At 42.6% G+C, this 24,949-nt stretch overlaps 1 long non-coding RNA gene across 1 annotated transcript in view; it reads left to right on the top strand.

Annotated features, from left to right (window-relative positions):
* LOC121545325 overlaps positions 1-24,949 on the top strand; it is a 91,929-nt gene that overhangs the window by 37,208 nt on the left and 29,772 nt on the right. The window contains exon 3 of the long non-coding RNA XR_005996265.1: positions 12,559-12,640. This is a non-coding gene — a long non-coding RNA (uncharacterized LOC121545325). The remainder of the gene's footprint in view (positions 1-12,558; positions 12,641-24,949) is intronic.

Genomic DNA, 24,949 nt, shown 5'->3' with positions numbered 1-24,949 from the left:
TCCATTCCTCCATCCATCCATCCATCCAAACCCAGTGGGCTGTCATTTCTTTTCACTTTAAATTCACTGCTTGGGTTAATTATCTTTAGGAACAGGCTGTGTAAGATGAATGACTAAAACAAAGTCCATCTCAATGGAATTATGTAGCACCTAGTTACACAGAGAAATGTTTTGATTAATCTTGTTGTATTTATTGCATTTATATTATTTATTGTATGTTCATGTTCACAGGGGGCTCCATTAAAAATGAGACCCTGGTCTCAATGGTGACCCACCCTGTAGAAATACAAGAATATACAGTACCAGTCAAAAGTTTGGACACACCTACTCATTCCAGAGTTTTTCTTTATTTGTACTATTTTCCATATTGTAGAATAATAGTGAAGACTTCAAAACTATGAAATAACACATATGGAATCATGTAGTGACCAAAAGAATGTTAAACAAATCACAATATATTTTATATTTGAGATTCCTCAAAGTAGCCACATTCTGCCTTGATGACAGCTTTGCACACTCTTGGCATTCTCTCAACCAGCTTCATGAGGTAGTCACCTGGAAAGTATTTCAATTAACAGGTGTGCCTTGTTACAAGTTAATTTGTGGAATTTATTTCCTTCTTAATGGGTTTGAGCCAATCAGTTGTATTGTGACAAGGTAGGGGTCGTATACAGAAGATAGACCTATTTGGTAAAAGACCAAGTCCATATTATGGCAAGAACAGCTCAAGTAAGCAAAGAAAAATGACAGTCCTACATTACTTTAAGACATGAAGGACAGTCAATCCGGAAAATGTCAAGAACTTTGAAAGTTTCTTCAAGTGCAGTCGCAAAAACCATCAAGCGCTATGATGAAACTGGCTCTCATGAGGACCGCCACAGGAAAAGGAAGACCCAGAGTTACCTCTGCTGCAGAGGATAAGTTCATTAGAGTTAATTGCACCTCAGATTGCAGACCAAATAAATGCTTCACAGAGTTCAAGTAACAGACACATCTCAACATCAACTGTTCAGAGGAGACTGCGTGAATCAGGCCTTCATGGTCGAATTGCTGCAAAGAAACCACTACTAAAGGACACCAATAAGAAGAAGAGACTTGCTTGATCCAAGAAACACGAGCAATGGACATTAGACCGGTGGAAATCTGTCCTTTGGTCTGATGAGTCCAAATTTGAGATTTTTGGTTCCAACTGCCGTGTCTTTGTGAGACGCAGAGTAGGTGAACCAATGATCTTCGCATTTGTGTGGTTCCCACCGTGAAGCATGGAGGAGGAGGTGTGATGGTGTGGGGGTGCTTTGCTGGTGACACTGTCAGTGATTTATTTAGAATTCAAGGCACACTTAACCAGCATGGCTCCAACAGCATTCTGCAGTGATACGCCATCCCATCTGGTTTGCACTTAATGGGACTATCATTTGTTTTTCAACAGGACAATGACCCAAAACACACCTCCAGGCTGTGTAAGGGCTATTTGACCAAGAAGGAGAGTGATGGAGTGCTGAATCAAGTCGGTTATAATTCACTGTATCACAATTCCAGTGGGTCAGAAGTTTACATACACTAAGTTGACTGTGCCATTAAACAGCTTGGAAAATTCCAGAAAATGATGTCATGGCTTTAGAAGCTTCTGACAGGCTAATTGACATCATTTGAGTCAATTGAAGGTGTACCTGTGGATGTATTTCAAGGCCTACCTTCAAACTCAGTGCCTCTTTGCTTGACATCATGGGAAAATATAAAGAAATCAGCCAAGACCTCAGAAAATAAATTGTAGACCTCCACAAGTCTGGTTCATCCTTGGGAGCAATTTCCAAATGCCTGAAGGTACCACATTCATATGTACAAACAATAGTACGCAAGTATAAACACCATGGGACCACGCAGCCGTCATACCGCTCAGGAAGGAGACGCGTTCTGTCTCCTAGAGATTAACATACTGTCACACCCTGGTTCTGGGACTCATTATGTTGAGCCAGGGTGTGTTCATTCATTGGGTGTATTTCTATGTTGGTATTTCTGTTGTGTTCATTTCTATGGGTGACGGAGTGACTCCCAATCAGAGGCAACGAGTGTCAGCTGTTTGCTGGTTGTCTCTGATTGGGAGCCATATTTAACTGTCTGTGTTTCACTTTGGGTTTGTGGGTTTTTGTTCCTTTACGGTCATTGTTACTGTGGACTTCACAAGTCGTCTATTGTTTTGGTTTTCGTGCTTTATTTAATAAAGTCAATCATGTTCGCTCAACACGCTGCGTATTGGTCTACTCCTTACCCAGACGATCGTGACAGAAAAACCCACCATAAAAGGACCAAGCAGCGTGTCCAGGAGCAGGCAGACTGGACATGGGAGGAAGCGCCAGGTAAAGAGATGGAGAGGTTGGCGATGGCCCAGGTGGGCAAAGTGTGGTCCTGGGAGGACATGCTCGGGGGCAAGGGACCTTGGGGTAGGATCAAGGCCCTGGCGAGAGAGGAGCAGCGGCGTCAGCAGTGCCATCGTCGGACGGACGAGAGGCACCCCCAAATAATTTTTTGGGGGGGGCACACGGCATGGGCGACTGGGCAGCAGGAGGCTGCCACAGGGCGAAATGGGAGACGAGGAGAGAAGGCCACCGGGTTACGGGAGCCATTGGCGAGAGGAGGGAAGGAAGTTGTAGAGGCACGGCGAGAGGTACTGAGGTGTATTGCCAATCCGGTCCGGCCCGTTCCTGATCCCCGTTTAAGGCCAGTGGTGTGTGTTCCCAGTACGGTCCGGCCTGTTCCTGCTCCACGCACCAAGCCTACGGTGTGCGTCGCCAGCCCTGTCCGGCCTGTCCCTGCTCCACGCACCAAGACTACGGTGTGCGTCGACAGCCCAGCCCGGCCTGTCCCTGCTCCACGCACCAAGCCTACGGTGTGTGTCGACAGCCCAGCCCGGCCTGTTCCTGCTCCACGCACCAAGCCTACGGTGTGCGTCGCCAGCCCTGTCCGGCCTGTCCCTGCTCCACGCACCAAGTCTACATTGCGCGTCGCCAGCCCGGTCCGGCCTGTTCCTGCCACTCGCACCAAGTCTACGGTGCGCGTCGCCAGCACGGCCCGGCCCGTTCCTGCCACTCGCACCAAGCCAGGGGTGCGAGTCGTCAGTCCGGCACAACCCGTGCCTGGGTCATCGGTGCCAATTCAGGTACCGCTCTACTGCTCCACTAAGGAGCTGAAGCCTACCGCTCCTGCTACGTCCAGTCCAGCTCCAGCCAGCGGGGCCAGACCGGACCAGGGGCGCTATGGGGGGTTTGTTGGAGGGTGGTGGGCAAGCCCGAGCCGGAGCCGCCGAGGAGGTATGCCCGCCCAGCCCTCCCCTGTTTCGCTTTAGTTGAGGCGCGGTCGCAGTCCGCGCCTTTAGGGGGGAGTACTGTCACACCCTGGCTCTGGGACTCTATATGTTGAGCCAGGGTGTGTTCATTCTATGTGTTCATTTTCTATGTTGGGTATTCTAAGTTGTTCTATGTCTATGTTGGCCAGAGTGGCTCCCAATCAGAGGCAACGAGTGTCAGCTGTTGTGGGTTGTCTCTGATTGGGAGCCATATTTAAACTGTATGTTTTCCCTTGGGTGTTGTGGGTTTTTGTTCCGTGTCGGTATTGATTACCGTGGACTTCACGAGTCGTGTTTTGTTTTGGTATACTTTAATTAAATAAAGTCATGTTTGTTTCACACGCTGCGCCTTGGTCTACTTCGCTTCAAGACGATCGTGACACATACTTTGGTGCGAAAAGTGCAAATCAATCCCAGAACAACAGCAAAGGACCTTGTGAAGATGCTGGAGGGAACAGGTACAAAAGTATCTATATCCACAGTAAAACGAGTCCTATATCGACATAACCTGAAAGGCCGCTCAGCAAGGAAGAAGCCACTGCTCCAAAACTGCCATAAAAAAGCCAGACTGCGGTTTGCAACTACACATGGGGACAAAGATCGTACTTTTTGGAGAAATGTCCTCTGGTCTGATGAAACAAAAATAGAACTGTTTGGCCATAATGACCATCGTTATGTTTGGAGGAAAAAGGCGGTTGATTGTAAGCCGAAGAACACCATCCCAACCGTGAAGCATGGGGGTGGCAGCATCATGCTGTGGGGGTGCTTTGCTGCAGGTGGGACTGGTGCACTTCACAAAATAGATGGCATCATGAGGAAGGAAAATTATGTGGATATATTGAAGCAACATCTCAAGACATCAGTCAGTAAGTTAAAACTTGGTCGCAAATGGGTCTTCCAAATGGACAATGACCCCAAGCATACTTCCAAAGTTGTGGCAAAATGGCTTAAGGACAACAAAGTCAAGTTATTGGAGTGGCCATCACAAAGCCCTGGCCTCAATCCTATAGAAAACTTGTGGGCAGAACTGAAAAAGCGTGTGCGAGCAAGGAGGCTTACAAACCTGACTCAGTTACACCAGCTCTGTCAGGAGGAATTGACCAGGGAAGCTTGTGGAAGGCTACCCGAAATGTTTTACCCAAGTTAAACAATTTAAAGGCAATGCTACCAAATACTAATTGAGTGTATGTAAACTTCTGACCCACTGGGAATGTGATGAAAGAAATAAAATCTGAAATAAATCATTCTCTCTACTATTATTCTGACATTTCACATTCTTAAAATAAAGTGGTGATCCTAACTGACCTAAGACAGGGAAATGTTACTAGGATTAAATGTCAGGAATTGTGAAAAACTGAGTTTAAATGTACTTGGCTAAGGTGTATGTAAACTTCCGACTTCAACTGTATATATTTTTAAATGGATAGATCATAGGATATGGTTAGACTAAATGCATATAGGCATGCACGAACACAGACACACACACACACACAAACACACACACACAGACTTAGAAGCACTTCAGAAGGAACACACTATACAGAAGAAATATGATTTATTTCCACACTATCCTTCATTTACATAAAATATCCTCCACTTGACTTCTGAACGAGCTGTCTGAATATTCTCCACAGCAGAACTGTGACAAAGTCAACTAGCCTAATGTCAAGAGAGGATAATGTCCAACGTATTACAAAACACCCATGGTATGTGTCACTCAAATCAGTTTTGCCATGGCTTTTTGAAGTTGTCTGTTGATGCTACTAAAGCATTGCCAAAGAGAATTCACTAGTACTGCGCCTCTCAGCAGGGTATTGCATTTTCTGCTTTTATCAAATGGAAAAATATCAGTTTTTCTTCTCTTCCAAGAAAACTTTCATGAATTTGAAATATTCTGACTGATTTCAAGAAGCGTGAAAGGGCCTCTCTCTCTGTCCCACTGACTCTCTCTCCCTCTCTCTCTCTCTCCCTCCCTCTCGTGCACCCTCTCTCTCTCGCTCCTCCTTTTATCATTTCAATCACATGTTCAATGAAATTCTTATAAGTTTACAGAGATGACTTTGAAGCCAAATGTGTGTAAGATTAACAGAGAACAGAGAGAGAGAATGTACTCCAATATTGTCATACATTTGTCAGGAAGTTAGGAAGTGCAGCTCAGTTTCCACCTCATTTTGTGGGCAGTGTGCACATAGCCTGTCTTCTCTTGAGAGCCAGGTCTGCCTACGGCGGCCTTTCTCAATAGCACGGCATAGTCAAAGATTTCATTAACTTTGGGTCAAATAGCATTCTAGTTTGCTCAGTTTTTTTTTGTAAATTCTTTCCAATGTGTCTAGTAATTATCTTTTTGTTTCCTCATGATTTGGTTGGGTCTAATTGTGTTGCTGTCCTGGGGCTCTGTGGGGTCTGTTTGTGTTTGTGAACAGAGCCCCAGGACCAGCTTGCTTAGGGGACTCTTCTCCAGTTTCATCTCTCTGTAGGTGATGGCTTTGTTATGGAAGGTTTGGGAATCGCTTCCTTTTAGGTGGTTGTAGAATTGAATGGCTCTTTTCTGGATTTTGATAATTAGCGGGTATCGGCCTAATTCTGCTCTGCATGCATTATTTGGTGTTTTACGTTGTACACTGAGGATATTTTTGCAGAATTCTGCATGCAGTCTCAATTTGGTGTTTGTCCCATTTTGTGAATTCTTGGTTGATGAGCGGACCCCAGACCTCACAACAATAAAGGGTTCTATAACTGATTCAAGTATTTTTAGCCAGATCCTAATTGGTATGTTGAATTTTATTTTCCTTTTGATGGCATAGAAGGCCCTTCTTGCATTGTCTCTCAGATCGTTCACAGCTTTGTGGAAGTTACCTGTGGCGCTGATGTTTAGGCCGAGGTATGTATTGTTTTTTGTGTGCTCTAGGGCAACGGTGTCTAGATGGAATTTGTATTTGTGGTCCTGGCAACTGGACCTTTTTTGGACCACTATTATTGTTGTCTTACTGAGATTTACTGTCAGGGCCCAGGTCTGACAGAATCTGTGCAGAAGATGTAGGTGCTGCTGTAGTCCCTCCTTGGTTGGGGACAGAAGCACCAGATCATCAGCAAACAGTAGACATTTGACTTCAGATTCTAGTAGGGTGAGGCCGGGTGCTGCAGACTGTTCTAGTGCCCTCGCCAATTCGTTGATATATATGTTGAAGAGGGTGGGGCTTAAGCTGCATCCCTGTCTCACCCAACGGCCCTGTGGAAAGAAATGTGTGTTTTCTTTGCCAATTTTTACCGCACACTTGTTGTTTGTGTACATAGATTTTATAATGCTGTATGTTTTTCCCCCAACACCACTTTCCATCAATTTGTATAGCAGACCTCATGCCAAATTGAGTCAAAAGCTTTTTTGAAATCAACAAAGCATGAGAAGACTTTGCCATTGTTTTGGTTTGTTTGTTTGTCAATTAGGGTGTGTCGTACTGTAATTTGGTAAAAGGAAGATGCCAGAGCTGATGTTAAAGAGTTTAAGTATAGCCAATTGGAAGTTGTAGTCTGTATATTTTATCATTTCATTGAGGATTCCATCAACACCACAGGCCTTTTTGGGTCGTAGGGTTTGTATTTTGTTCTGTAGTTCATTGAATGTAATTGGAGAATCCACTGGGTTCTGGTAGTCTTTAATAGTTGATTCTAAGATTTGTATTTAATCATGTAAATGTTTTGCTGTTTGTTCTTTGTTATAGGGCCAAAAAGATTGGAGAAGTGGTTTATCCATACATCTCCGTTTTGGATAGATAACTCTTTGTGTTGTTGTTTGTTTTGTGTTTTCCAATTTTCCCAGAAGTGGTTAGTGTCTATGGATTTTTCAATTACATTGAGCTGATTTCTGACGTGCTGTTCCTTCTTTTTCCATAGTGTATTTCTGTATTGTTTTTGTGATTCACCATAGTGAAGGCGTAGGCTCAGGTTTTCTGGGTCTTTATGTTTTTGGTAGGAAAGGTTTCTCAATTTCTTTCTTAGGTTTTTGCATTCTTCATCAAACCATTTATCATTGTTGTTAATTTTCTTTGGTTTTCTGTTAGACATTTTTAGATTTGATAGGGAAGCTGAGAGGTCAAATATACTGTTTAGGTTTTCTACTGCCAAGTTTACGCCTTCACTATTACAGTGAAATGTTTTGTCCAGGAAGTTATCTAAAAGGGATTTAATTTGTTGTTGCCTAATTTGTTGGGGAAGGTTTCAACACTATTTTCCTTCCATCGATAGCATATCTTAATATTATTCAGTTCCTTTGGGTTTGATGCCTCATGATTGAGTATTGTTCTGTTCAAGTAGACTGTAATTTTGCTGTGATCTGACAGGGGTGTCAGTGGGCTGACTGTGAACGCTCTGAGAGACTCTGGGTTGAGGTCAGTGATAAAGTAGTCTACAGTACTACTACCAAGAGATTAGCTATAGGTGTACCTACCATAGGAGTCCCCTTGAAGCCTACCATTGACTATGTACATACCCAGCGTGCGACAGAGCTGCAGGAGTTGTGACCTGTTTTTGTTGGTTATGTTGTCGTAGTTGTGCCTAGGGGGGCATATGGGGGAGGGAATGCTGTCACCTCCAGGTATGTGTTTGTCCCCCTGTGTGCTGAGGGTGTCAGGTTCTTGTCCAGTTCTGGCATTTAGGTCGGCACAGACTAGTACATGTCCCTGGGCCTGGAAATGATTGATTTCCCCCTCCAGGATGGAGAAGCTGTCTTCATTAAAGTATGGGGATTTTAGTGGTAGGTATAGGTAGCACACAGGAGGACATTTTTCTCTGTTGAGATCATTTCCTTTTGAATTTCTAGCCAAATGTAAAATGTTCCTGTTTTGATTAATTGAATAGAGTGAGTTAGGTCTGCTCTATACCAAATTAGCATACAACCTGAGTCCCTTCCCTGTTTCAAACCTGGTAGTTTGGTGGATGGGACTACCAGCTCTCTGTAACCTGGAGGGCAACCAGTGGGTCCATCTCCTCTATACCATGTTTCTTGTAAGATGACCATTTCTGTATTTCTGATTTCTTTGTTGAAATCCAGGTTCCTGCTCTTTAGGCCAAAGGCAGATGACCTCAGGCCTTGGATATTCCAGGATGAGATAGTGAAGGCTTTGTGCTCCATAAAATATTCTTGTCAGTTGTTACACACTGTACATAGGTCAAATATGCAGGAGAGTTATATGAAGAGAGACAGTAAAATTAAATAGAAGAATAGAAGATGGAGAGCTAGTACGGAATGAGAGAGAGAGAGAGAGAGAGAGAGAGAGAGAGAGAGAGAGAGAGAGAGAGAGAGAGAGAGAGAGAGAGAGAGAGAGAGAGAGAGAGAGAGAGAGAGAGAGAGAGAGAGAGAGAGAGAGAGAGTTAGCAGGCTCTAGTGCAGTAGCAGTAGTGGTTGGCATGCTGTAGGATAGAGAGAGAGAGCAGGCTTCTGTCTGTGCCAGACACTGTGGAGAACATACACACCATCTGTCACAAACTGCAGCTCTAGTGCAGGGCCTGGACACATACCGCACACAAATCACACTGGGAAATAATACTATTATATAGGACGAGGACACTTTTTTTAATTTTTATATACACTACCGTTCAAAGGTTTGGGGTCACTTAGAAATGTCCTTCTTTTCGAAAGAAAAGCAATTTTTTTGTCCATTAAAATAACATAAAATTGATCAGAAATACAGTGTAGACATTGTTAATGTTGTAAATGGCTATTGTAGCTGGAAACTGCTGATTTTTAATGGAATATCTACATAGGCGTACAGAGGCCCATTATCATCAACCATCAGTCCTGTGTTCCAATGGCACGTTGTGTTTGCTAATCCAAGTTTATCATTTTAAAAGGCCAATTGATCATTAGAAAACCCTTTTGCAATTATGTTAGCACAGCTGAAAACTGTTGTACTGATTAAAGAAGCAATAAAACTGGCCTTCTTGAGACTAGTTGAGTATCTGGAGCATCAGCAATTGTGGGTTCGATTACAGAATCAAAATGGCCAGAAACAAATCACTTTCTTCTGAAACTCGTCAATCTATTCTTGTTCTGAGAAATGAAGGCTATTCCATGCGAGAAATTGCCAAGAAACTGAAGATCTCGTACAACGCTGTGTACTACTCCCTTCACAGAACAGTGCAAACTGTCTCTAACCAGAATAGAAAGAGGAGTGGGAGGCCCCGGTGCACATCTAAGCAAGAGGACAAATACACTAGAGTGTCTAGTTTGAGAAACAGACGCCTCACAGGTCCTCAACTGGCAGCTTCATTAAATAGTACCCGCAAAACACCAGTCTCAACGTCAACAGTGAAGAGGCGACTCCAGGATGCTGACCTTCTAGGCAGAGTTGCAAAGAAAAAGCCATAACTCAGACTGGCCAATAAAAAGAAAATATTAAGATGGGCAAAAGAACACAGACACTGGACGGAGGAAGATTGGAAAAAAGTGTTATGGACAGACGAATTGAAGTTTGAGGTGTTCGGATCACAAAGAAGAACATTTGTGAGATGCATACCAAATGAAAAGATGCTCGAGGAGTGCTTGATGCCATCTGTCAAGCATGGTGGAGGCAATGTGATGGTCTGGGGGTGCTTTGGTGGTCGTAAAGTGGGAGATTTGTACAGGGTAATAGGGATCTTGAAGAAGGAAGGCTATCACTTCATTTTGCAACGCTATGCCATACCCTGTGGACGGCGCTTGATTGGAGCCAATTTTCTCCTACAACAGGACAATGACCCAAAGCACAGCTCCAAACTATGCAAGCACTATTTCGGGAAGAAGCATTCAGCTGGTATTCTGTCTATTATGGAGTGGCCAGCACAGTCACCGGATCTCAACCCTATTGAGCTGTTGTGGGAGCAGCTTGACCGTATGGTACGTAAGAAGTGCCCATCAAGCCAATCCAACTTGTGGGAGGTGCTTCAGGAAGCATGGGGTGAAATCTCTTCAGATTACCTCAACAGATTGACAACTAGAATGCCAAAGGTCTGCAAGGCTGTAATTGCTGCAAATGGAGGATTCTTTGACGAAGGCTAAGTTTGAAGGACATAATTATTATTTATATTAAAAATCTTTATTTCTAACCTTGTCAATGACTACATTTCCTATGCATTTTGCTATATTCCCTATTCAAACTCATTTCATGTATGTTTTCATGGAAATCAAGGACATTTCTAAGTGACCCCAAACTTTTGAACGGTAGTGTATATATATATATATATATGAATGTAAATTAATAATAAAAGGATATGAACATTTACATCAAGGGAATCCTGGAGAACTTGCTGCAATATGAACAGTTCCCATTTGAAAAAAAATTACATTGATGCTTGATATCAGTTGGAAAATGTCACAAAGCAGATCAGCAAAAAAGCAAGCACAACAATAAAAAGATAATTCAACATTTGAACATCAAGAATTTTCTATTGAAAATGCCTCAGTAAAACAGAATAAAAGGCACTTTTGCTCATAGCATCTCAGAGTATTATTGTATATCTGAGGATAGAAAGAGAACAGCCTTCACTAAACAGAGAGATCCTTCCAGTCACTGCACAACACAAATGCTGAATCATTAATACACATTTGTACCTAATGCATTGAGAAAGCTATAGCAGGGAATTATTTTAATGAAATGATACATTTTGAGAAAGATCAACATTTATTCTTCTTCTAATCTCTGAGACTGACATTTCAAAGAATATGTTCTACAGTCCACTGCATTCCTGGAGCTCATATTCTGTTTTATTACCATAAAGTCTCCCATTCATTTCTAGAACAAATATCTAGTGATGATTTTTCTAAAATTACTGAACTGAAAAAAACAATTTGCATAATATTTTGTGTTCTATTTGCATATGCATTATTTTATGGTGCTGGTTTTCTGTTTTTGATTGATTACTGCAGTGTTTCATGTGTGATTATGTTTGTTCATATTGCAGCCTGTGTTTGGGGGTTTCTTGGGTGAGGGTGGAAATATGGGGGTAAGGGATTGGGGTTAGGATTTGTTGTGCTGTGTTGTCAGTCTTTGTTGAATAATCAGCTGCCTTCTGTTGGGGTCAAGGTTGGTTAAGGTCAGGGGTCACCAACAACAGCGGGTGTCTTATAAGGCAAGGTGGTGTGGTGCGTCTGCCACGTCTGTCTGCTACATCACAGTCACATACACAAGCACACACACACGCACACACACACACACGCACACACGCACACGCACACCAACCCCCTATCCGGCTGGTGCAGACTGACATAGCAGTCTGGTGTCTGCTTAGAATGTATAGCTCATGTTTAAACTGACTCACTAATACATGTAATCTCCATAAGAAAACTTACCCCACTGCAGGGGGCTGGCTGTGCTGTCTGATCCTACTCATAGTAATATCTAATGACAAGGAAAATACGGTTGTTTTCCTCACACCTGCCCTCCCTCCCCCTCCCTCTGTTTATCCCTTCATCCCTCTCTCCATCCCTCTCTCATCACCCCCTCCCTCTTCTCCCTACCCCCTCCTTCTTAACCCAGTCTACTGGGGGATTTGGGGGTGAACAGGGTTGTCTGAGTGTGCGGCACGTGCCAAGCAGCAGCTGCTGATTCCCCCCCACTACCTTAAACACACACACACGCTGACACATACACATACTGACAAACACAGACACACACAGACACACACAGACTGCCTGGCTGAGAGGAACAGGCAGGTGAAAATTAAGGTCATAAGGTGTTCTGCTGTAATCCTGGCCTTGCGTCCAAGGACAGGTTGCCCTCCCAGGGATTGACCCAGGACCAAGACAGCCAGAGGACGATATGAAGTCAGAAGAAATTGAGACAGGAGATGGGAGCAGAGGCTGTAAAGGGCTTGTGCAGTCTGGTCTGAGTGTAGGCTGTATTCCTTCCTGATGGTCTGATGGTCTGATCACCTCAGGTTTCTATTCTACTACCTTCACCCCTGTCTGTCCTTGATTAACATAATTCAACCCTTTCTTGTAAAAGGATAAAGAGGAAACACGTGTGAGAGGGAAGTGGCTGCATGTGTGTGTGTGAGTGTGTGTGTGTGTATATGGTGTGTGTGTGTGTGTGCGCGTGCAGAATAGCACTGTACCTCCTGTCTCACTCTTTCTCTCTCTCTCTGTCTCTCTCTCTCTCTCTCTCTCTCTCTCTCTCTCTCTCTCTCTCTCTCTCTCTCTCTCTCTCTCTCTCTCTCTCTCTCTCTCTCTCTCTCTCTCTCAGAGGAAGGTGACAGACTGCTCCTCCTCTTAGTCGATACCGGCCACCGCACTCAGGCCAGTTACCATGGAAACAACAGGAAATGGTATGTGTTTTTTGGGTGGAGGGTGTGTGTGTGTGCGTGTGTGTGTGTGTGCACCCGTTTGTGTGTGTAGAAGTGGGGGTTTAATTCGACACACCTTATGAAATGGGACTCATGTTTGAAAACACTTTTGACATGTAATACCCTACAGCTCATACATCTCATCATGCAGTGCATATAGTATAACAGACAGATTCAGTATGCTTTTTCCTTTATCCCAGTAGATTGTTTGTACGTTTTAGTAGAAATGTGAGTGTGTAAACCATACAGATATGCCCAGACACTACATCATACATCCTCCTAACTCAACCCTATGTTCTCTACTGTACAGGATTATGTTTGCCTTTGTGAAACAGAACTGTTTAAATGTGTCAAGTGCTCTCGTCCTCTCTTTTATCTGTGGGATGAGGGAACGGGTGATTATTGTGAAATGATAGAGCGGTGATTCCCTTGTTTATAGGAACAACAATACAGTACCATTCCTACATTCCTCCCCCAGGATACTGGTGTCTTTCCACATCATTATCAACCCTTCTCCCTCCTGTCCTCCCTCATCACACTGTCATACATTTTGTTTAAGAGAGACATTCGTAAATAGTTTTTGTTCAGGTGTTTGTTTGTTGGGATGTGCACCTGTGCGCGTGTGTGTACATACATTCACATCTCTTGTTGTGTGTGAATTCCCCTGTATCAGCAGATTGTGGGTTTAAATTGCTGTGTTAATTGATAGGAAGTCTAATTAGTGTTCGAAGAGGCAATCAGCTCAGTGGCTTTATGGACTTAATGATTCAACACAGCAGCACCAGGCCTGCTAATGGACCCCTCTCACTGTCATCCACATCAAGCGTTCCCAAACCTTTTCACTCAGGCCCCGCATCCAGCGTTGGGGAACATCCCGCGCCTCCCCTGCGTGCACGCGTGCCACGTCTATTTCTATGGGCACAAGCACTGTTCATGACAAAAACTATTCACACAATCTTCTTGGCGGAGAGAACATTTTGCAGGTTTAAAGCTTATTTCCTGCAATTCTATACATTTTGTCATGTCTGTGTATTCAAGTGATATTTGAGTGACTTAAACATTACAACAAAATCTATTGGCTAAAAAACTTAGCTTAAAAACGTTAGCTGACATTGGCTAGTTGATCTGGACATTTCTGTTATAAATAGCTCTCAAATGTATGCAATGACTGACATGACAAGAGGACAACTGATGATGTACTACCCAATTTCGAAATTACATCTTGTGTATTCTACTATTATTATTTATTTATTTATGACTCCTCCCGCCCCACAGTTTGGGAACCACTGATCTACATTATCAACAGAAGGGGGAGGAGGTGGGGGTGGGGGAGAGAGAAAGAGTTAGAGAGAGGGGGGGTGAACAGAGAGGAAAGGAAAGAGGGTAGAGAGAGGGGTGGTATGAACTATTTTCACTGGAACTCAGGGTGTCTTGTTCCTCAAAAGCTGAGATGTTGAGTTCATGTGTTCCTGAAATTGAGTACATTTGATGAATTTTCTAACATTTTATTTGTTAAATTTTCTCAACATATCCATATTTATATTAGATAGAATATACCAGAAATTCACATACAGGTTAAGACAGCATACAGCACAAGCTGTTTGACATAGATACATTTATCAGCTGAATATCCAGTACATCATTGCTCCAAATTTTCCTTTGGAGGTGGCAGGTAGCTTAGTGGTTAAGAGCGTTGTGCCAGTAACCGAAAGGTTGCTGGTTCTAATCCCCGAGCCGAATAGGTGAAAAATCTGTCAATGTGCCCTTGAGCAAGGCACTTAACCCTAATTGCTCCTGTAAGTCGCTCTGGATAAGAGCGTCTGCTAAATGACTTAAATAAAGTGGTTTTCTTATAGGCCTACCAACTAAACCAGTTTAATGGCATTTATTTTCGGAGAATAAAGAGAAGAAGCCAGTTTGAGTTCAGTTCTAGAATGTGTTGCAACATCCAATCAATATTTTGTGGTGAGAGCGAGCATCACTCTTGCTATAGAACTAAGGAGCGTTTCGGTAACTCAAAAGGAAAACCACTTCTACACCCTGGCAAATATTTCAGTGAAGGCACCATAGAATAGTCTTGTGTGCAATCTATACCGCGGAATAGGTGATGCCTGTGTGTATGCACTGTGCAGGCATGTCCTTGCACAGCAACAGCAGCCATTTTGACTACTCAGCCAGTGTCCAGAGGTTGAAGATTGAGAGAAGCCCTAAAGCAAGACAGCAGAGTTGTGCAGTGATGAGGATCGTAGGGAGAAATGTCATGCACTTTCTGGCACCACATGACTGCTGTAGCATCATCCAAGTGGGTGCTTCATTTTGGTAGTAGTGTATTTATTTATTTTTTGCTTTGATAAAGCGCTTTGAGATTCTTTATGTAATGAAGAGCGCTATAAAAGTTGAAAAATATGTATTATTATTTACTCTGTTTTCAATAATCGATTCGCATCTTATTTGGAAAAATATATATATATATATCATTGTTGTTTGAGGGGTGTTTATTCCCCTCCCCCCTCCTCCTCCATCCCTAGACCCTGGTGCTGTTATTGGAGTTATATTTTCCCTCTTCCATCCAGAGGTCATTTGGACGGTGAAATTGCACTCTTCTTCCCTCCCTGTGTGTTCCTCTTCGATTTCCTGTCCGGGTGGCTGCCATCACTCCTGTCTTGTTCTAGCTCCAAGACTTTGGCGGCCGAAACCCCCACATATCTATTGCTATGGAGATGACCTCACTTATCCATCACCGTGGAAACTAACCCTCACACAGACACGTACCACACACATCATCAGACCTCAACGCAGCACACACATGCAAGTGTATGCACACTCATGCACATACACAGACACGTGCACACACACAAACAAACACACACACACATTCCCACCTGTGTCAATTAATATGCTTGTGTTAGGAGGCTAGTACAAACGATCATATACATCTTGCATATATTTTTGGAATTATATTATTGGCTCAAAACCCAATGTGTGAAGCCTTATGGTCCCAGTTTAACCTTAGGAGTGAAGTCTCAAAGTCAGGTCAAGGGAACAGAATTCATGGAATTCAAATATAACTTTCCCACAAAGGGAAGGGAACCAAATATATAACTCTTCTGAGATATGTCACTCACATTGATGTGCTGTGATTAAAGAAGAGAGAGATAAAGGAGCGAATGAAAGAGAGAGAGATGGACAGATAAAAGAAGATGGGACTGGCCCTTTGGGCAGCATGATTAACTGCTTTGAATGAAACTCTTCTCCATCTAGTCTTAGAGATTACTACTGACAAAGACCCAAAAGCAGAAGTGAATATGAACTCTCTTCTTCATCATTGTCATCGTCATCCTCATACAGATGTAGCATCTTCATTTGATCATTCTTTTGTTGCTGAGAATTTTCCTGCGCCGCAGGAAATGCAGATGAGCTTCGTGATTTACAAAAATGCACTGAAAACCCGCACTAATACATGGTTATATTAAAAGTATTGCACTTTTCATGTACACTCTTAGAAAAAATGGAGAACCCTTTTGGGTTCCATGTAGAACACTCTGTAGAAAGGGTTACATGGAACCCAAAAGGGTTCTACCTGCAGCCAAAAGGGTTCTACCTGCAACCAAAACATTTTCTTCAAAAGGGTTCTCCTATGGGTACAGGTGAAGAAACCTTTTAAGGTTCTAGACAGCACCTTTTTTTCTAAGAGTGTAGCCTACTTTTGTCCAGCTAATAGCCTAACCACCGATCAAGCAACATTACACGTTAAAATCAAATTATTTTGCTATGACAATACTGGTCAAATTATCCTACACCTGTAGTTGTGACGAAGAGAGAGACGAGAACATAGAAAGAGGGATAAAGAGCGATAAAGAGAGAAAGAAAACCTGGACTTCACCAAAGAAATTGTCATCCTACAAGAAACATGGTATAGAGGAGATGGACCCACTGGTTGCCCTCTAGGTTACATAGAGCTGGTAGTCCCATCCACCAAACTACCAGCTGTGAAACAGGGAAGGGACTCAGGGGGTATGCTAATTTGGTATAGAGCAGACCTAACTCGCTCTATTCAATTAATCAAAACAGGAACATTTGGCTAGAAATTCAAAAGGAAATTCTCAACAGAGAAAAATGTCCTCCTGTGTGCTACCTATATCCCCCCACTAGAATCCCCATACTTTAATGAAGACAGCTTCTCCATCCTGTAGGGGGAAATCAATCATTTCCAGGCCCAGGGACATGTACTAGTCTGTGGCGACATAAATGCCAGAACTGGACAAGAACCTGACACACTCAGCACACATGGGGACAAATACATACCTGGAGGTGATAGCATTCCCTCCCCAGGCACAAGTACGATAACATAACCAACAAAAACAGGTCACAACTCCTGCAGCTCTGTCGCATGCTGGGCATGTACATAATCAATGGTAGGCTTCGAGAGGACTGCTATTATAGGTACACCTATAGCTCGTCTCTTGGCAGTAGTACTGTAGACTACTTTATCACTGACCTCAACCCAGAGTCTCTCTATCACGTTTCAGGAGAAGACCCATATGCAGACAGTGTCGAAGTAATACAAGTTTATTACAAAACTAAGGGGCAGGCAAACGACAGGTCAAGGGCAGGCAGAGGTCAGTAATCCAGATCGAATCCAAAAGGTCCAGAACGGCAGGCAGTCTCAGGGCAGGCAGAGGTCAATAATCCAGGGTGGTGTGACAAGGTACAGAACGGCAGGCAGGTTCAGGGTCAGGGCAGGCAGAATGGTCAATACCGGGAAAACTTGAAAACTTGAAAAAGACAGGAGCAAGGGGAAAACCGCTGGTAGGCTTGACGAAACAAAATGAACTGGCAACAGACAAACAGAGAACACTGGTATAAATACACTAGGGATAATAGTGAAGATGGGTGACACCTGGAGGGGGTGGAGACAAGCACAAAGACAGGTGAAACAGATCAGGGTGTGACACTCTCAAAGCGTTCACTGTCAGCCCACTGACACCCCTATCAGATCAGAGCAAAATCACAATCTACTTGAACAGAGCAATACTCAATCATAAGGCATCAAACCCAAAGGAACTGAATAATATTAAGACATGATATAGATGGAAGGAAAGTAGTGTCGAAACCTACCAAAAAACTATTAGGCAACAACAAATTCAATCACTTTTAGATACCTTCCTGGACAAAACGTTTCACTGTAATAGTGAAGGTGTAAACTTGGCAGTAGAAAACCTAAAAAGTATATTTCACCTCTCAGCTTCTCTATCAAATCTAAAAATGTCAAATAGAAAACCAAAGAAAATTAACAACAATGACAAATGGTTTGATGAAGAATGCAAAAACCTAAGAAAGAAATTGAGAAACCTATCCAACCAACAACATAGAGACCCAGAAAACCTGAGCCTACGCCTTCACTATGGTGAATCACAAAAACAATACAGAAATACACTATGGAAAAAGGAACAGCACGTCAGAAATCAGCTCAATGTAAATGAAGAATCCATAGACTCTAACCACTTCTGGGAAAATTGGAAAACACAAAACAACAACATGAAGAGTTATCTATCCAAAACGGAAATGTATGGGTAAACCACTTCTCCAATCTTTTTGTCCCTATAAGAAAGAACAAACAGCAAAAACATATACATTATCAAATACAAATCTTAGAATCAACTATTAAAGACAACCAGAACCCACTGGATTCTCAAATTACATTGAATGAACTACAGGACAAAATACAAACCCTCCTACCCAAAAAGTCCTGTGGTGTTGATGGTATCCTCAATGAAATGATAAAATATACAGACTACAACTTCCAATTGGCTATACTTAAACTCTTTAACATCTTCCTTAGCTCTGGCATCTTCCCCAGTATTTGGAACCAAGGACTGATCACCCCAATCCACAAAAGTGGAGACAAATTTGACCCCAATAACTACCGTGGGATATGCGTCAACAGCAACATTGGGAAAATCCTCTGCATTATCATTAACTGCAGACTCGTACATTTCCTCAGTGAAAACAATGTACTGAGCAAATGTCATATTGGCTTTTTACCAAATTGCCATAGGATAGACCACATATTCACCCTGCACACCCTAATTAACAAACAAACAAACCAAAACAAAGGCAAAGTCTTCTCATGCTTTGTTGATTTCAAAAAAGCTTTTGACTCAATTTGGCATGAGGGTCTGCTATACAAATTGATGGAAAGTGGTGTTGGGGGTAAAACATACAACATTATAAAATCCATGTACACAAACAACAAGTGTGCAGTAAAAATGGGCAAAAAACACACATTTCTTTCCACAGGGCTGTGGGGTGAGACAGGGATGCAGCTTAAGCCCCACACTCTTCAACATATATATCAACGAATTGGCGAGGGCACTAGAACAGTCTGCAGCACCCGGCCTCACCCTACTAGAATCTGAAGTCAAATGTCTACTGTTTGCTGATGATCTGGTGCTTCTGTCCCCAACCAAGGAGGGACTACAGCAGCACCTACATCTTCTGCACAGATTCTGTCAGACCTGGGCCCTGACAGTAAATCTCAGTAAGACAACAATAATAGTGGTCCAAAAAAGGTCCAGTTGCCAGGACCACGAATACAAATTCCATCTAGACACCATTGCCCTAGAGCATAGAAAAAACAATACATACCTCGGCCTAAACATCAGCGCCACAGGTAACTTCCACAAAGCTGTGAACGATCTGAGAGACAATGCAAGAAGGGCCTTCTATGCCATCAAAAGGAACATAAAATTTGACATACCAATTAGGATCTGGCTAAAAATACTTGAATCAGTTATAGAAGCCATTGCCCTTTATGGTTGTGAGGTCTGGGGTCCGCTCACCAACCAAGAATTCACAAAATGTGACAAACATCAAATTGAGACTGCATGCAGAATTCTGCAAAAAATATCCTCTGTGTACAACGTAAAACACTAAATAATGGATGCAGAGCAGAATTAGGCCGATACCCGCTAATTATCCAAATCCAGAAAAATATAAAATTAAATTAAAATATGCCATTTAGCAGACACTTTTATCCAAAGCGACTTACAGTCATGTGTGCATACATTTTTACATATGGGTGGTCCCAGGGATCGAACCCACTACCCTGGCATTACAAGCGCCATGCTCTACCAATTGAGCTACAGAGGACCACAGAAAAGAGCCGTTAAATTCTACAACCACCTAAAAGGAAGCGATTCCCAAACTTTCCATAACAAAGCCATCACCTACAGAGAGATGAACCCAGAGAATAGTCCCCTAAGCAAGCTGGTCCTGTGGCTCTGTTCACAAACACAAACAGACCCGACAGAGCCCCTTGATAGCAACACAATTAGACCCAACCAAATCATGAGGAAACAAAAATATAATTACTTGACACATTATAAAGAATTTACAAAAAAAAACAGAGCAAACTAGAATGCTATTTGGCCCTAAACAGAGAGTACACAGTGGCAGAATACCTGACCACTTTGACTGACCCCAAATTAAGCAAATCTTTGACTATGTACAGATTCAGTGAGCATAGCCTTGCTATTGAGAAAGGCCGCCGTAGGCAGACCTGGCTCTCAAGAGAAGATAGGCTATGTGCACACTGCCCACAAAATGAGGTGGAAACTGAGCTGCACTTCCTAACTTCCTGCCAAATGTATGACCATATTAGAGACACATACTTCCTTCAGATTACACAGACCCACAAAGAATTTGAAAACAAATCCAATTTGGATAAACTCCCATATCTGTTGGGTCTGTTACACTGTTACCACAGTGTGCAATCATAGCAGCAAGATTTGTATATTGGGTCAAATACCACAGTGTGCAATCATAGCAGCAAGATTTGTGACCTGTTGCCACAAGAAAAGGGCAAACGGTGAAAACAAACACCATTGTAAATACAACCTATATTTATGTTTATTTATTTCCCTTTTTGTACTTTAACTATTTGCACATCATTACAACACTGTATATAGACATAACATTACACTTGAAATGTCTTTATTATTTTTGAACTTTTGTGAGTGTAATGTTTACTGTTCTTTTTTTTATTGTTTAATTCACTTTTGTTTATAATCTATTTCACTTGCTTTGGCAATGTAAACATATGTTTCCCATGCCAATAAAGCCCCTTAAATTGAAATTGAGAGAGAGAGATAGAGAGAGCAGAGGGAGGAGGAGAGAGAGAAAGAAAGAGAAAGAGAAGGGGGAGAGAGAGAGAGAGAGAGAGAGAGAGAGAGAGAGAGAGAGAGAGAGAGAGAGAGAGAGAGAGAGAGAGAGAGAGAGAGAGAGAGAGACCTAGAGGTAGAGAGGGCAGCAGCATCCCAACATTCCCTTAGGAATAAAACGTTAGTTTCTCTTTGAATTAACTTTCTCTCTCGTTCTCTTTCTCGCTCTGTATCTTAGTGCATTCTGAGAGTGAGTGGGTGGAGTTGCTGTGATGTGTGAGTGAAAATGGCTGGTATCATTACTCTATGGTTTATTTTTTAATGTATTTTACCTGGCTTCCATACTGTTTAAATGAAGATTTCTGTCAATGAATTTGTCCCAGTGTTGAATCCTTTTATAAAAGGTACCTGGCCATTTTGGTAACAGTGGCAGACCATGTTTCATTGTTGTTGTGTTGACTGTGGGAGACAATGGCCTCTTTTCAGAATGTTTTATTCAGAGTTAACTACCATTTGAGAATTATTTACCACTAGTGTTTTCATTTTGGGGTTTCTCTATTATAAAAACAGAAAGAGTACATTTGTCAACTGCTAGGGAAACACAAATTGCTTTCAGAACGGAGTAAATGTATCTCTCTTCTCTCCTTCCTCTGTCTTATTCTCTTTTTAGTAGCCCTCAGACATTTGACATGGCTTTGTTGACAATGCAAAGGTTACGCGTTACCGTGGCAATGCCTTTGAAATACAGGCCAGCATGAGTGTGTCTCTTTGTGTATGTGTTTGTGTCCATGCATGCATGTGATGCTATTTACTTCTATTACTGGCTGCTTGTCATGTCATATCCATGAGGTACTTCAACAGCATATGAACAGGACACAACATCAGATATGTCAAACCTAATCTCCAGCCTTGCTCTACACTCTTTCATATTGGATCAACCACAAAGGAAGTCTGTCTTTTAAAACAAAGCTTTATCAACATCCAGAGATGATTCTATCAGGCAGTATTCTTGTGTGTTCTGTATTTGTGTCTCTAAGTCAGTATTGCCAAATAGACTATTCACTCCCTTCTGTCGTTTACAAGCCCAGTTTGTGCCATAGCACGTGTCTCTCTTTCATTTAACCCCATCCAACACTAAATCGAAAAGAAAAGCAGAGTGAGCGATTGTAAGGGAGGCCGAAAGAAGTTGGAAGAAAACAACCCCCTCATCCACCCCAAAAAAGAAAAAACCCATTTGGAGGTGCCAGTACCACTCAACCATACCCTTATGCAAATTCCAGGGTTTTGGTGTCAATGGTTGCCGTGTTAACAGTGGAATTCTGGCAGGGAAGGTTTGGGAATGCCAGCCCTCCTCTCAGCTACATCATTTGTTTAAGTCATGGAAACAAAAGCCAGAGGACAGAGGCACATGATGGGTGAAATATGGTTGTGTGGCACAGTGGCAGCCACTTTGTGAGGGCACTGCAGTGGAATAATGAATGCACCATTACCTCTGCCCACCCCTGCCTGTGCCAGGGGGCCATGTGGTCATTCCATGCCAGCCCAGCCCTTGCTGAATGTACTGTATGTTTATTCATGAGGGGAGAAAGTGAGTGAATGAGTGAGTGAGTGAAGAATGGATTTAAACCAGTACACTGGCCATCCGAAATCTATCTGGCCTACTACTTACTAAAACTACATTCTGTGTACTAATCGTACTATATTGAATGTACTGTTTAGTAAAAACGAATGCATTAAGCAACAAATATAAACATACCAGGCTCATCCATACTGAGAATGCGTCTGTCATCTAATGCGCAATTGCACTGATTCCTGCCATTCGTTCAATTTGTGGTGCTTTCAAGACAACTGGGAACTCAGAAATAACCGAGGTCAAATCATGATGTCGGTGATCTTCAGGTCAGAAAGTTGGAGTTCTAGAAAGAGGCCCGAGTTTCCAACCTGGAATTCCGAGTTGGATGACCGTTGAAAACTATTTTTACTAGTCGGAGATGTTTTTTTTCCCCCAAGTTTCCAGGTGTCTTGAACACACTGATGTAGAAAGTCTGAGATTTCCGACTTCCCACTTCCCAGTTGTTTTGAACGTGGCATTGGTACAGCTTGTCTCATCTGATTATCAGCTGCTGTCAAACACTCGTTGTTCTGGAAAGACTATTCTCTTCATCAATAGTGTGCAGCGAATTCAACTAGATGAAAATCCTAAAATAGTATGAAATCCTGGCTTTTAAAGTGTACTACTTTTTCAAAATAACATATACTATAAAACGTTATATTTTCGCATACCCAAAATGCCTACTGTTTAGAACGCAAGTATGGGCATTTGGACCCGGCCACTGTCTGTGGCTTGTTCCCCTCCTCTTCTCTTCCCTTGTGTTTCTCCTTCATTATCAGTTTGAGAAATCAGACGTCTGAAATGGTGCGGCCTGATGGTGACATCTTGCACTCACAGACACACACACGTCTAAACCACGCTTGCGCTCACCCAAGCATGCACACACACATCCTCTCTCTCTTTCCCACCGTGGTGTCTCTAGTAAACCAACGTGTGTACAAAGCTATCGGTATTCTGGGATTTTATTTGACCATGGGAAAAAGAGCCAGCCAGCCCAGCAAAAACTGTACTGCGCTGCATGTTTGATTGAATAGAGGCCAGTGTTTGTTGTCTCTCTCATCACTGTGGTTCACTCCTCGGTGAGCATCCAGCAGTCCACTGACATATTTAGCCAACCAGGGTGAAACATGGGGAAGGGGAGCGGGCTCTAGTAGTTAGTTACTGCATGCTGCATATTTACATAGTGTTGTGTGCCATCGCCTTGCGATACTCCTCAGAATAATATTTATTATTTCATATTTTGCCTTTGCATCTTTGATGTTGGAAGGCTTTGTCTGTGTTGGTCGTCTTCTCTGATAGGGGAACAAAAGCGAGTGCTGACGATGCAGCGCCCAAGCTCCGATTCATGTTGGGGGTGTGGAGTAATCCTGTAATCGCTTTTTCTTCCATGGGAAAGGTTGCGGGAGTGTGTGTGTCTATGTACGTTGTGTGCGTGTGTGTGTCTGTATGTAAATACGTTTGTGTGTGTGAGAGCAGACGGTCGGAGAGCTAATTCAGATGAGAGGTTATCACTGTAGAACACAGCAGCAGCAGCAGAAGCAGCAGTGTGGGTGCGCGGCAGCCTTTGTTAGCAGTCCGTTCTGTATAGTAATGAGCAGAGCTCTGTCGCCTCTCAGCAAGCTGTGGCAGGACAGGAGACAACCATGGAGGAAACACTCCCCCCTACCTACCCCGTTTATAATCACAGACCGCACCATCTCAGACCCTCCGATAATGCTGGCACCTGGTATATATATTTTTTTGTAAAGATAATGGATTATAACTATAACTGAATTGTATTTTACATAATGCTGTTTTTATCGCCTTATCATTATGATATTAAAATAATTTTGTGGAAAATGTAAAAACCGTCGTTGAATGTAAAATTGCAATTGATGAAAAGCTATGACCAACAGGCATTCAGTTAGCCATGAGTTGTTTATTTGTCTTTTATTATGTATATCCTACAATTTCAGTTTTACAAACAGACAGATAACAGCAAACAATACAAATAACACCCCCCACCCCTGAAACAAGACAGAAAAACTACTCAACTAAAACTGAAAAACAACAGCGGTGTTTTTATAAATTAACAGAGTAGAAAATAATCAGGCACCAGGCTTCATTGAAATTGGATATATGCAGAATATGCTCCATAAATAAAAAAGGCTACTATGGATCAGGGTGGATTGCAAACTGCATGTCATGTTGCCCATCATCGCGTGATAGATAAAACACAAAGGGTTGCTGGATCTACTTAGCTGTGAGTTAAGAGTCATGTTGCTTTGTGCTGTCTGTGGCCTAGGAGGGTCAGAACAACACTGGCAGTTTCATTTCCTCTGTTCCTCTCTATCTGTAGCTCAACACTGTTCATTTCCACAGCACTGTGTCAGCACTGTGATAAGGCGACTTAACACCATTATACACACACCACCATGATGAATAGGAACATGAAAATCACATCTCCAGGAGTGGAGGCTGTTGAGGTGAGGACGGCTCAAAATAATGACAGGAATGGAGCAAATGGAATAGCATCAA

The sequence above is a fragment of the Coregonus clupeaformis genome, chromosome 30, assembly GCF_020615455.1.
Source record: "Coregonus clupeaformis isolate EN_2021a chromosome 30, ASM2061545v1, whole genome shotgun sequence".
NCBI lineage: Eukaryota > Metazoa > Chordata > Actinopteri > Salmoniformes > Salmonidae > Coregonus > Coregonus clupeaformis.
This window is presented reverse-complemented; position numbering and strand designations above follow the sequence as displayed.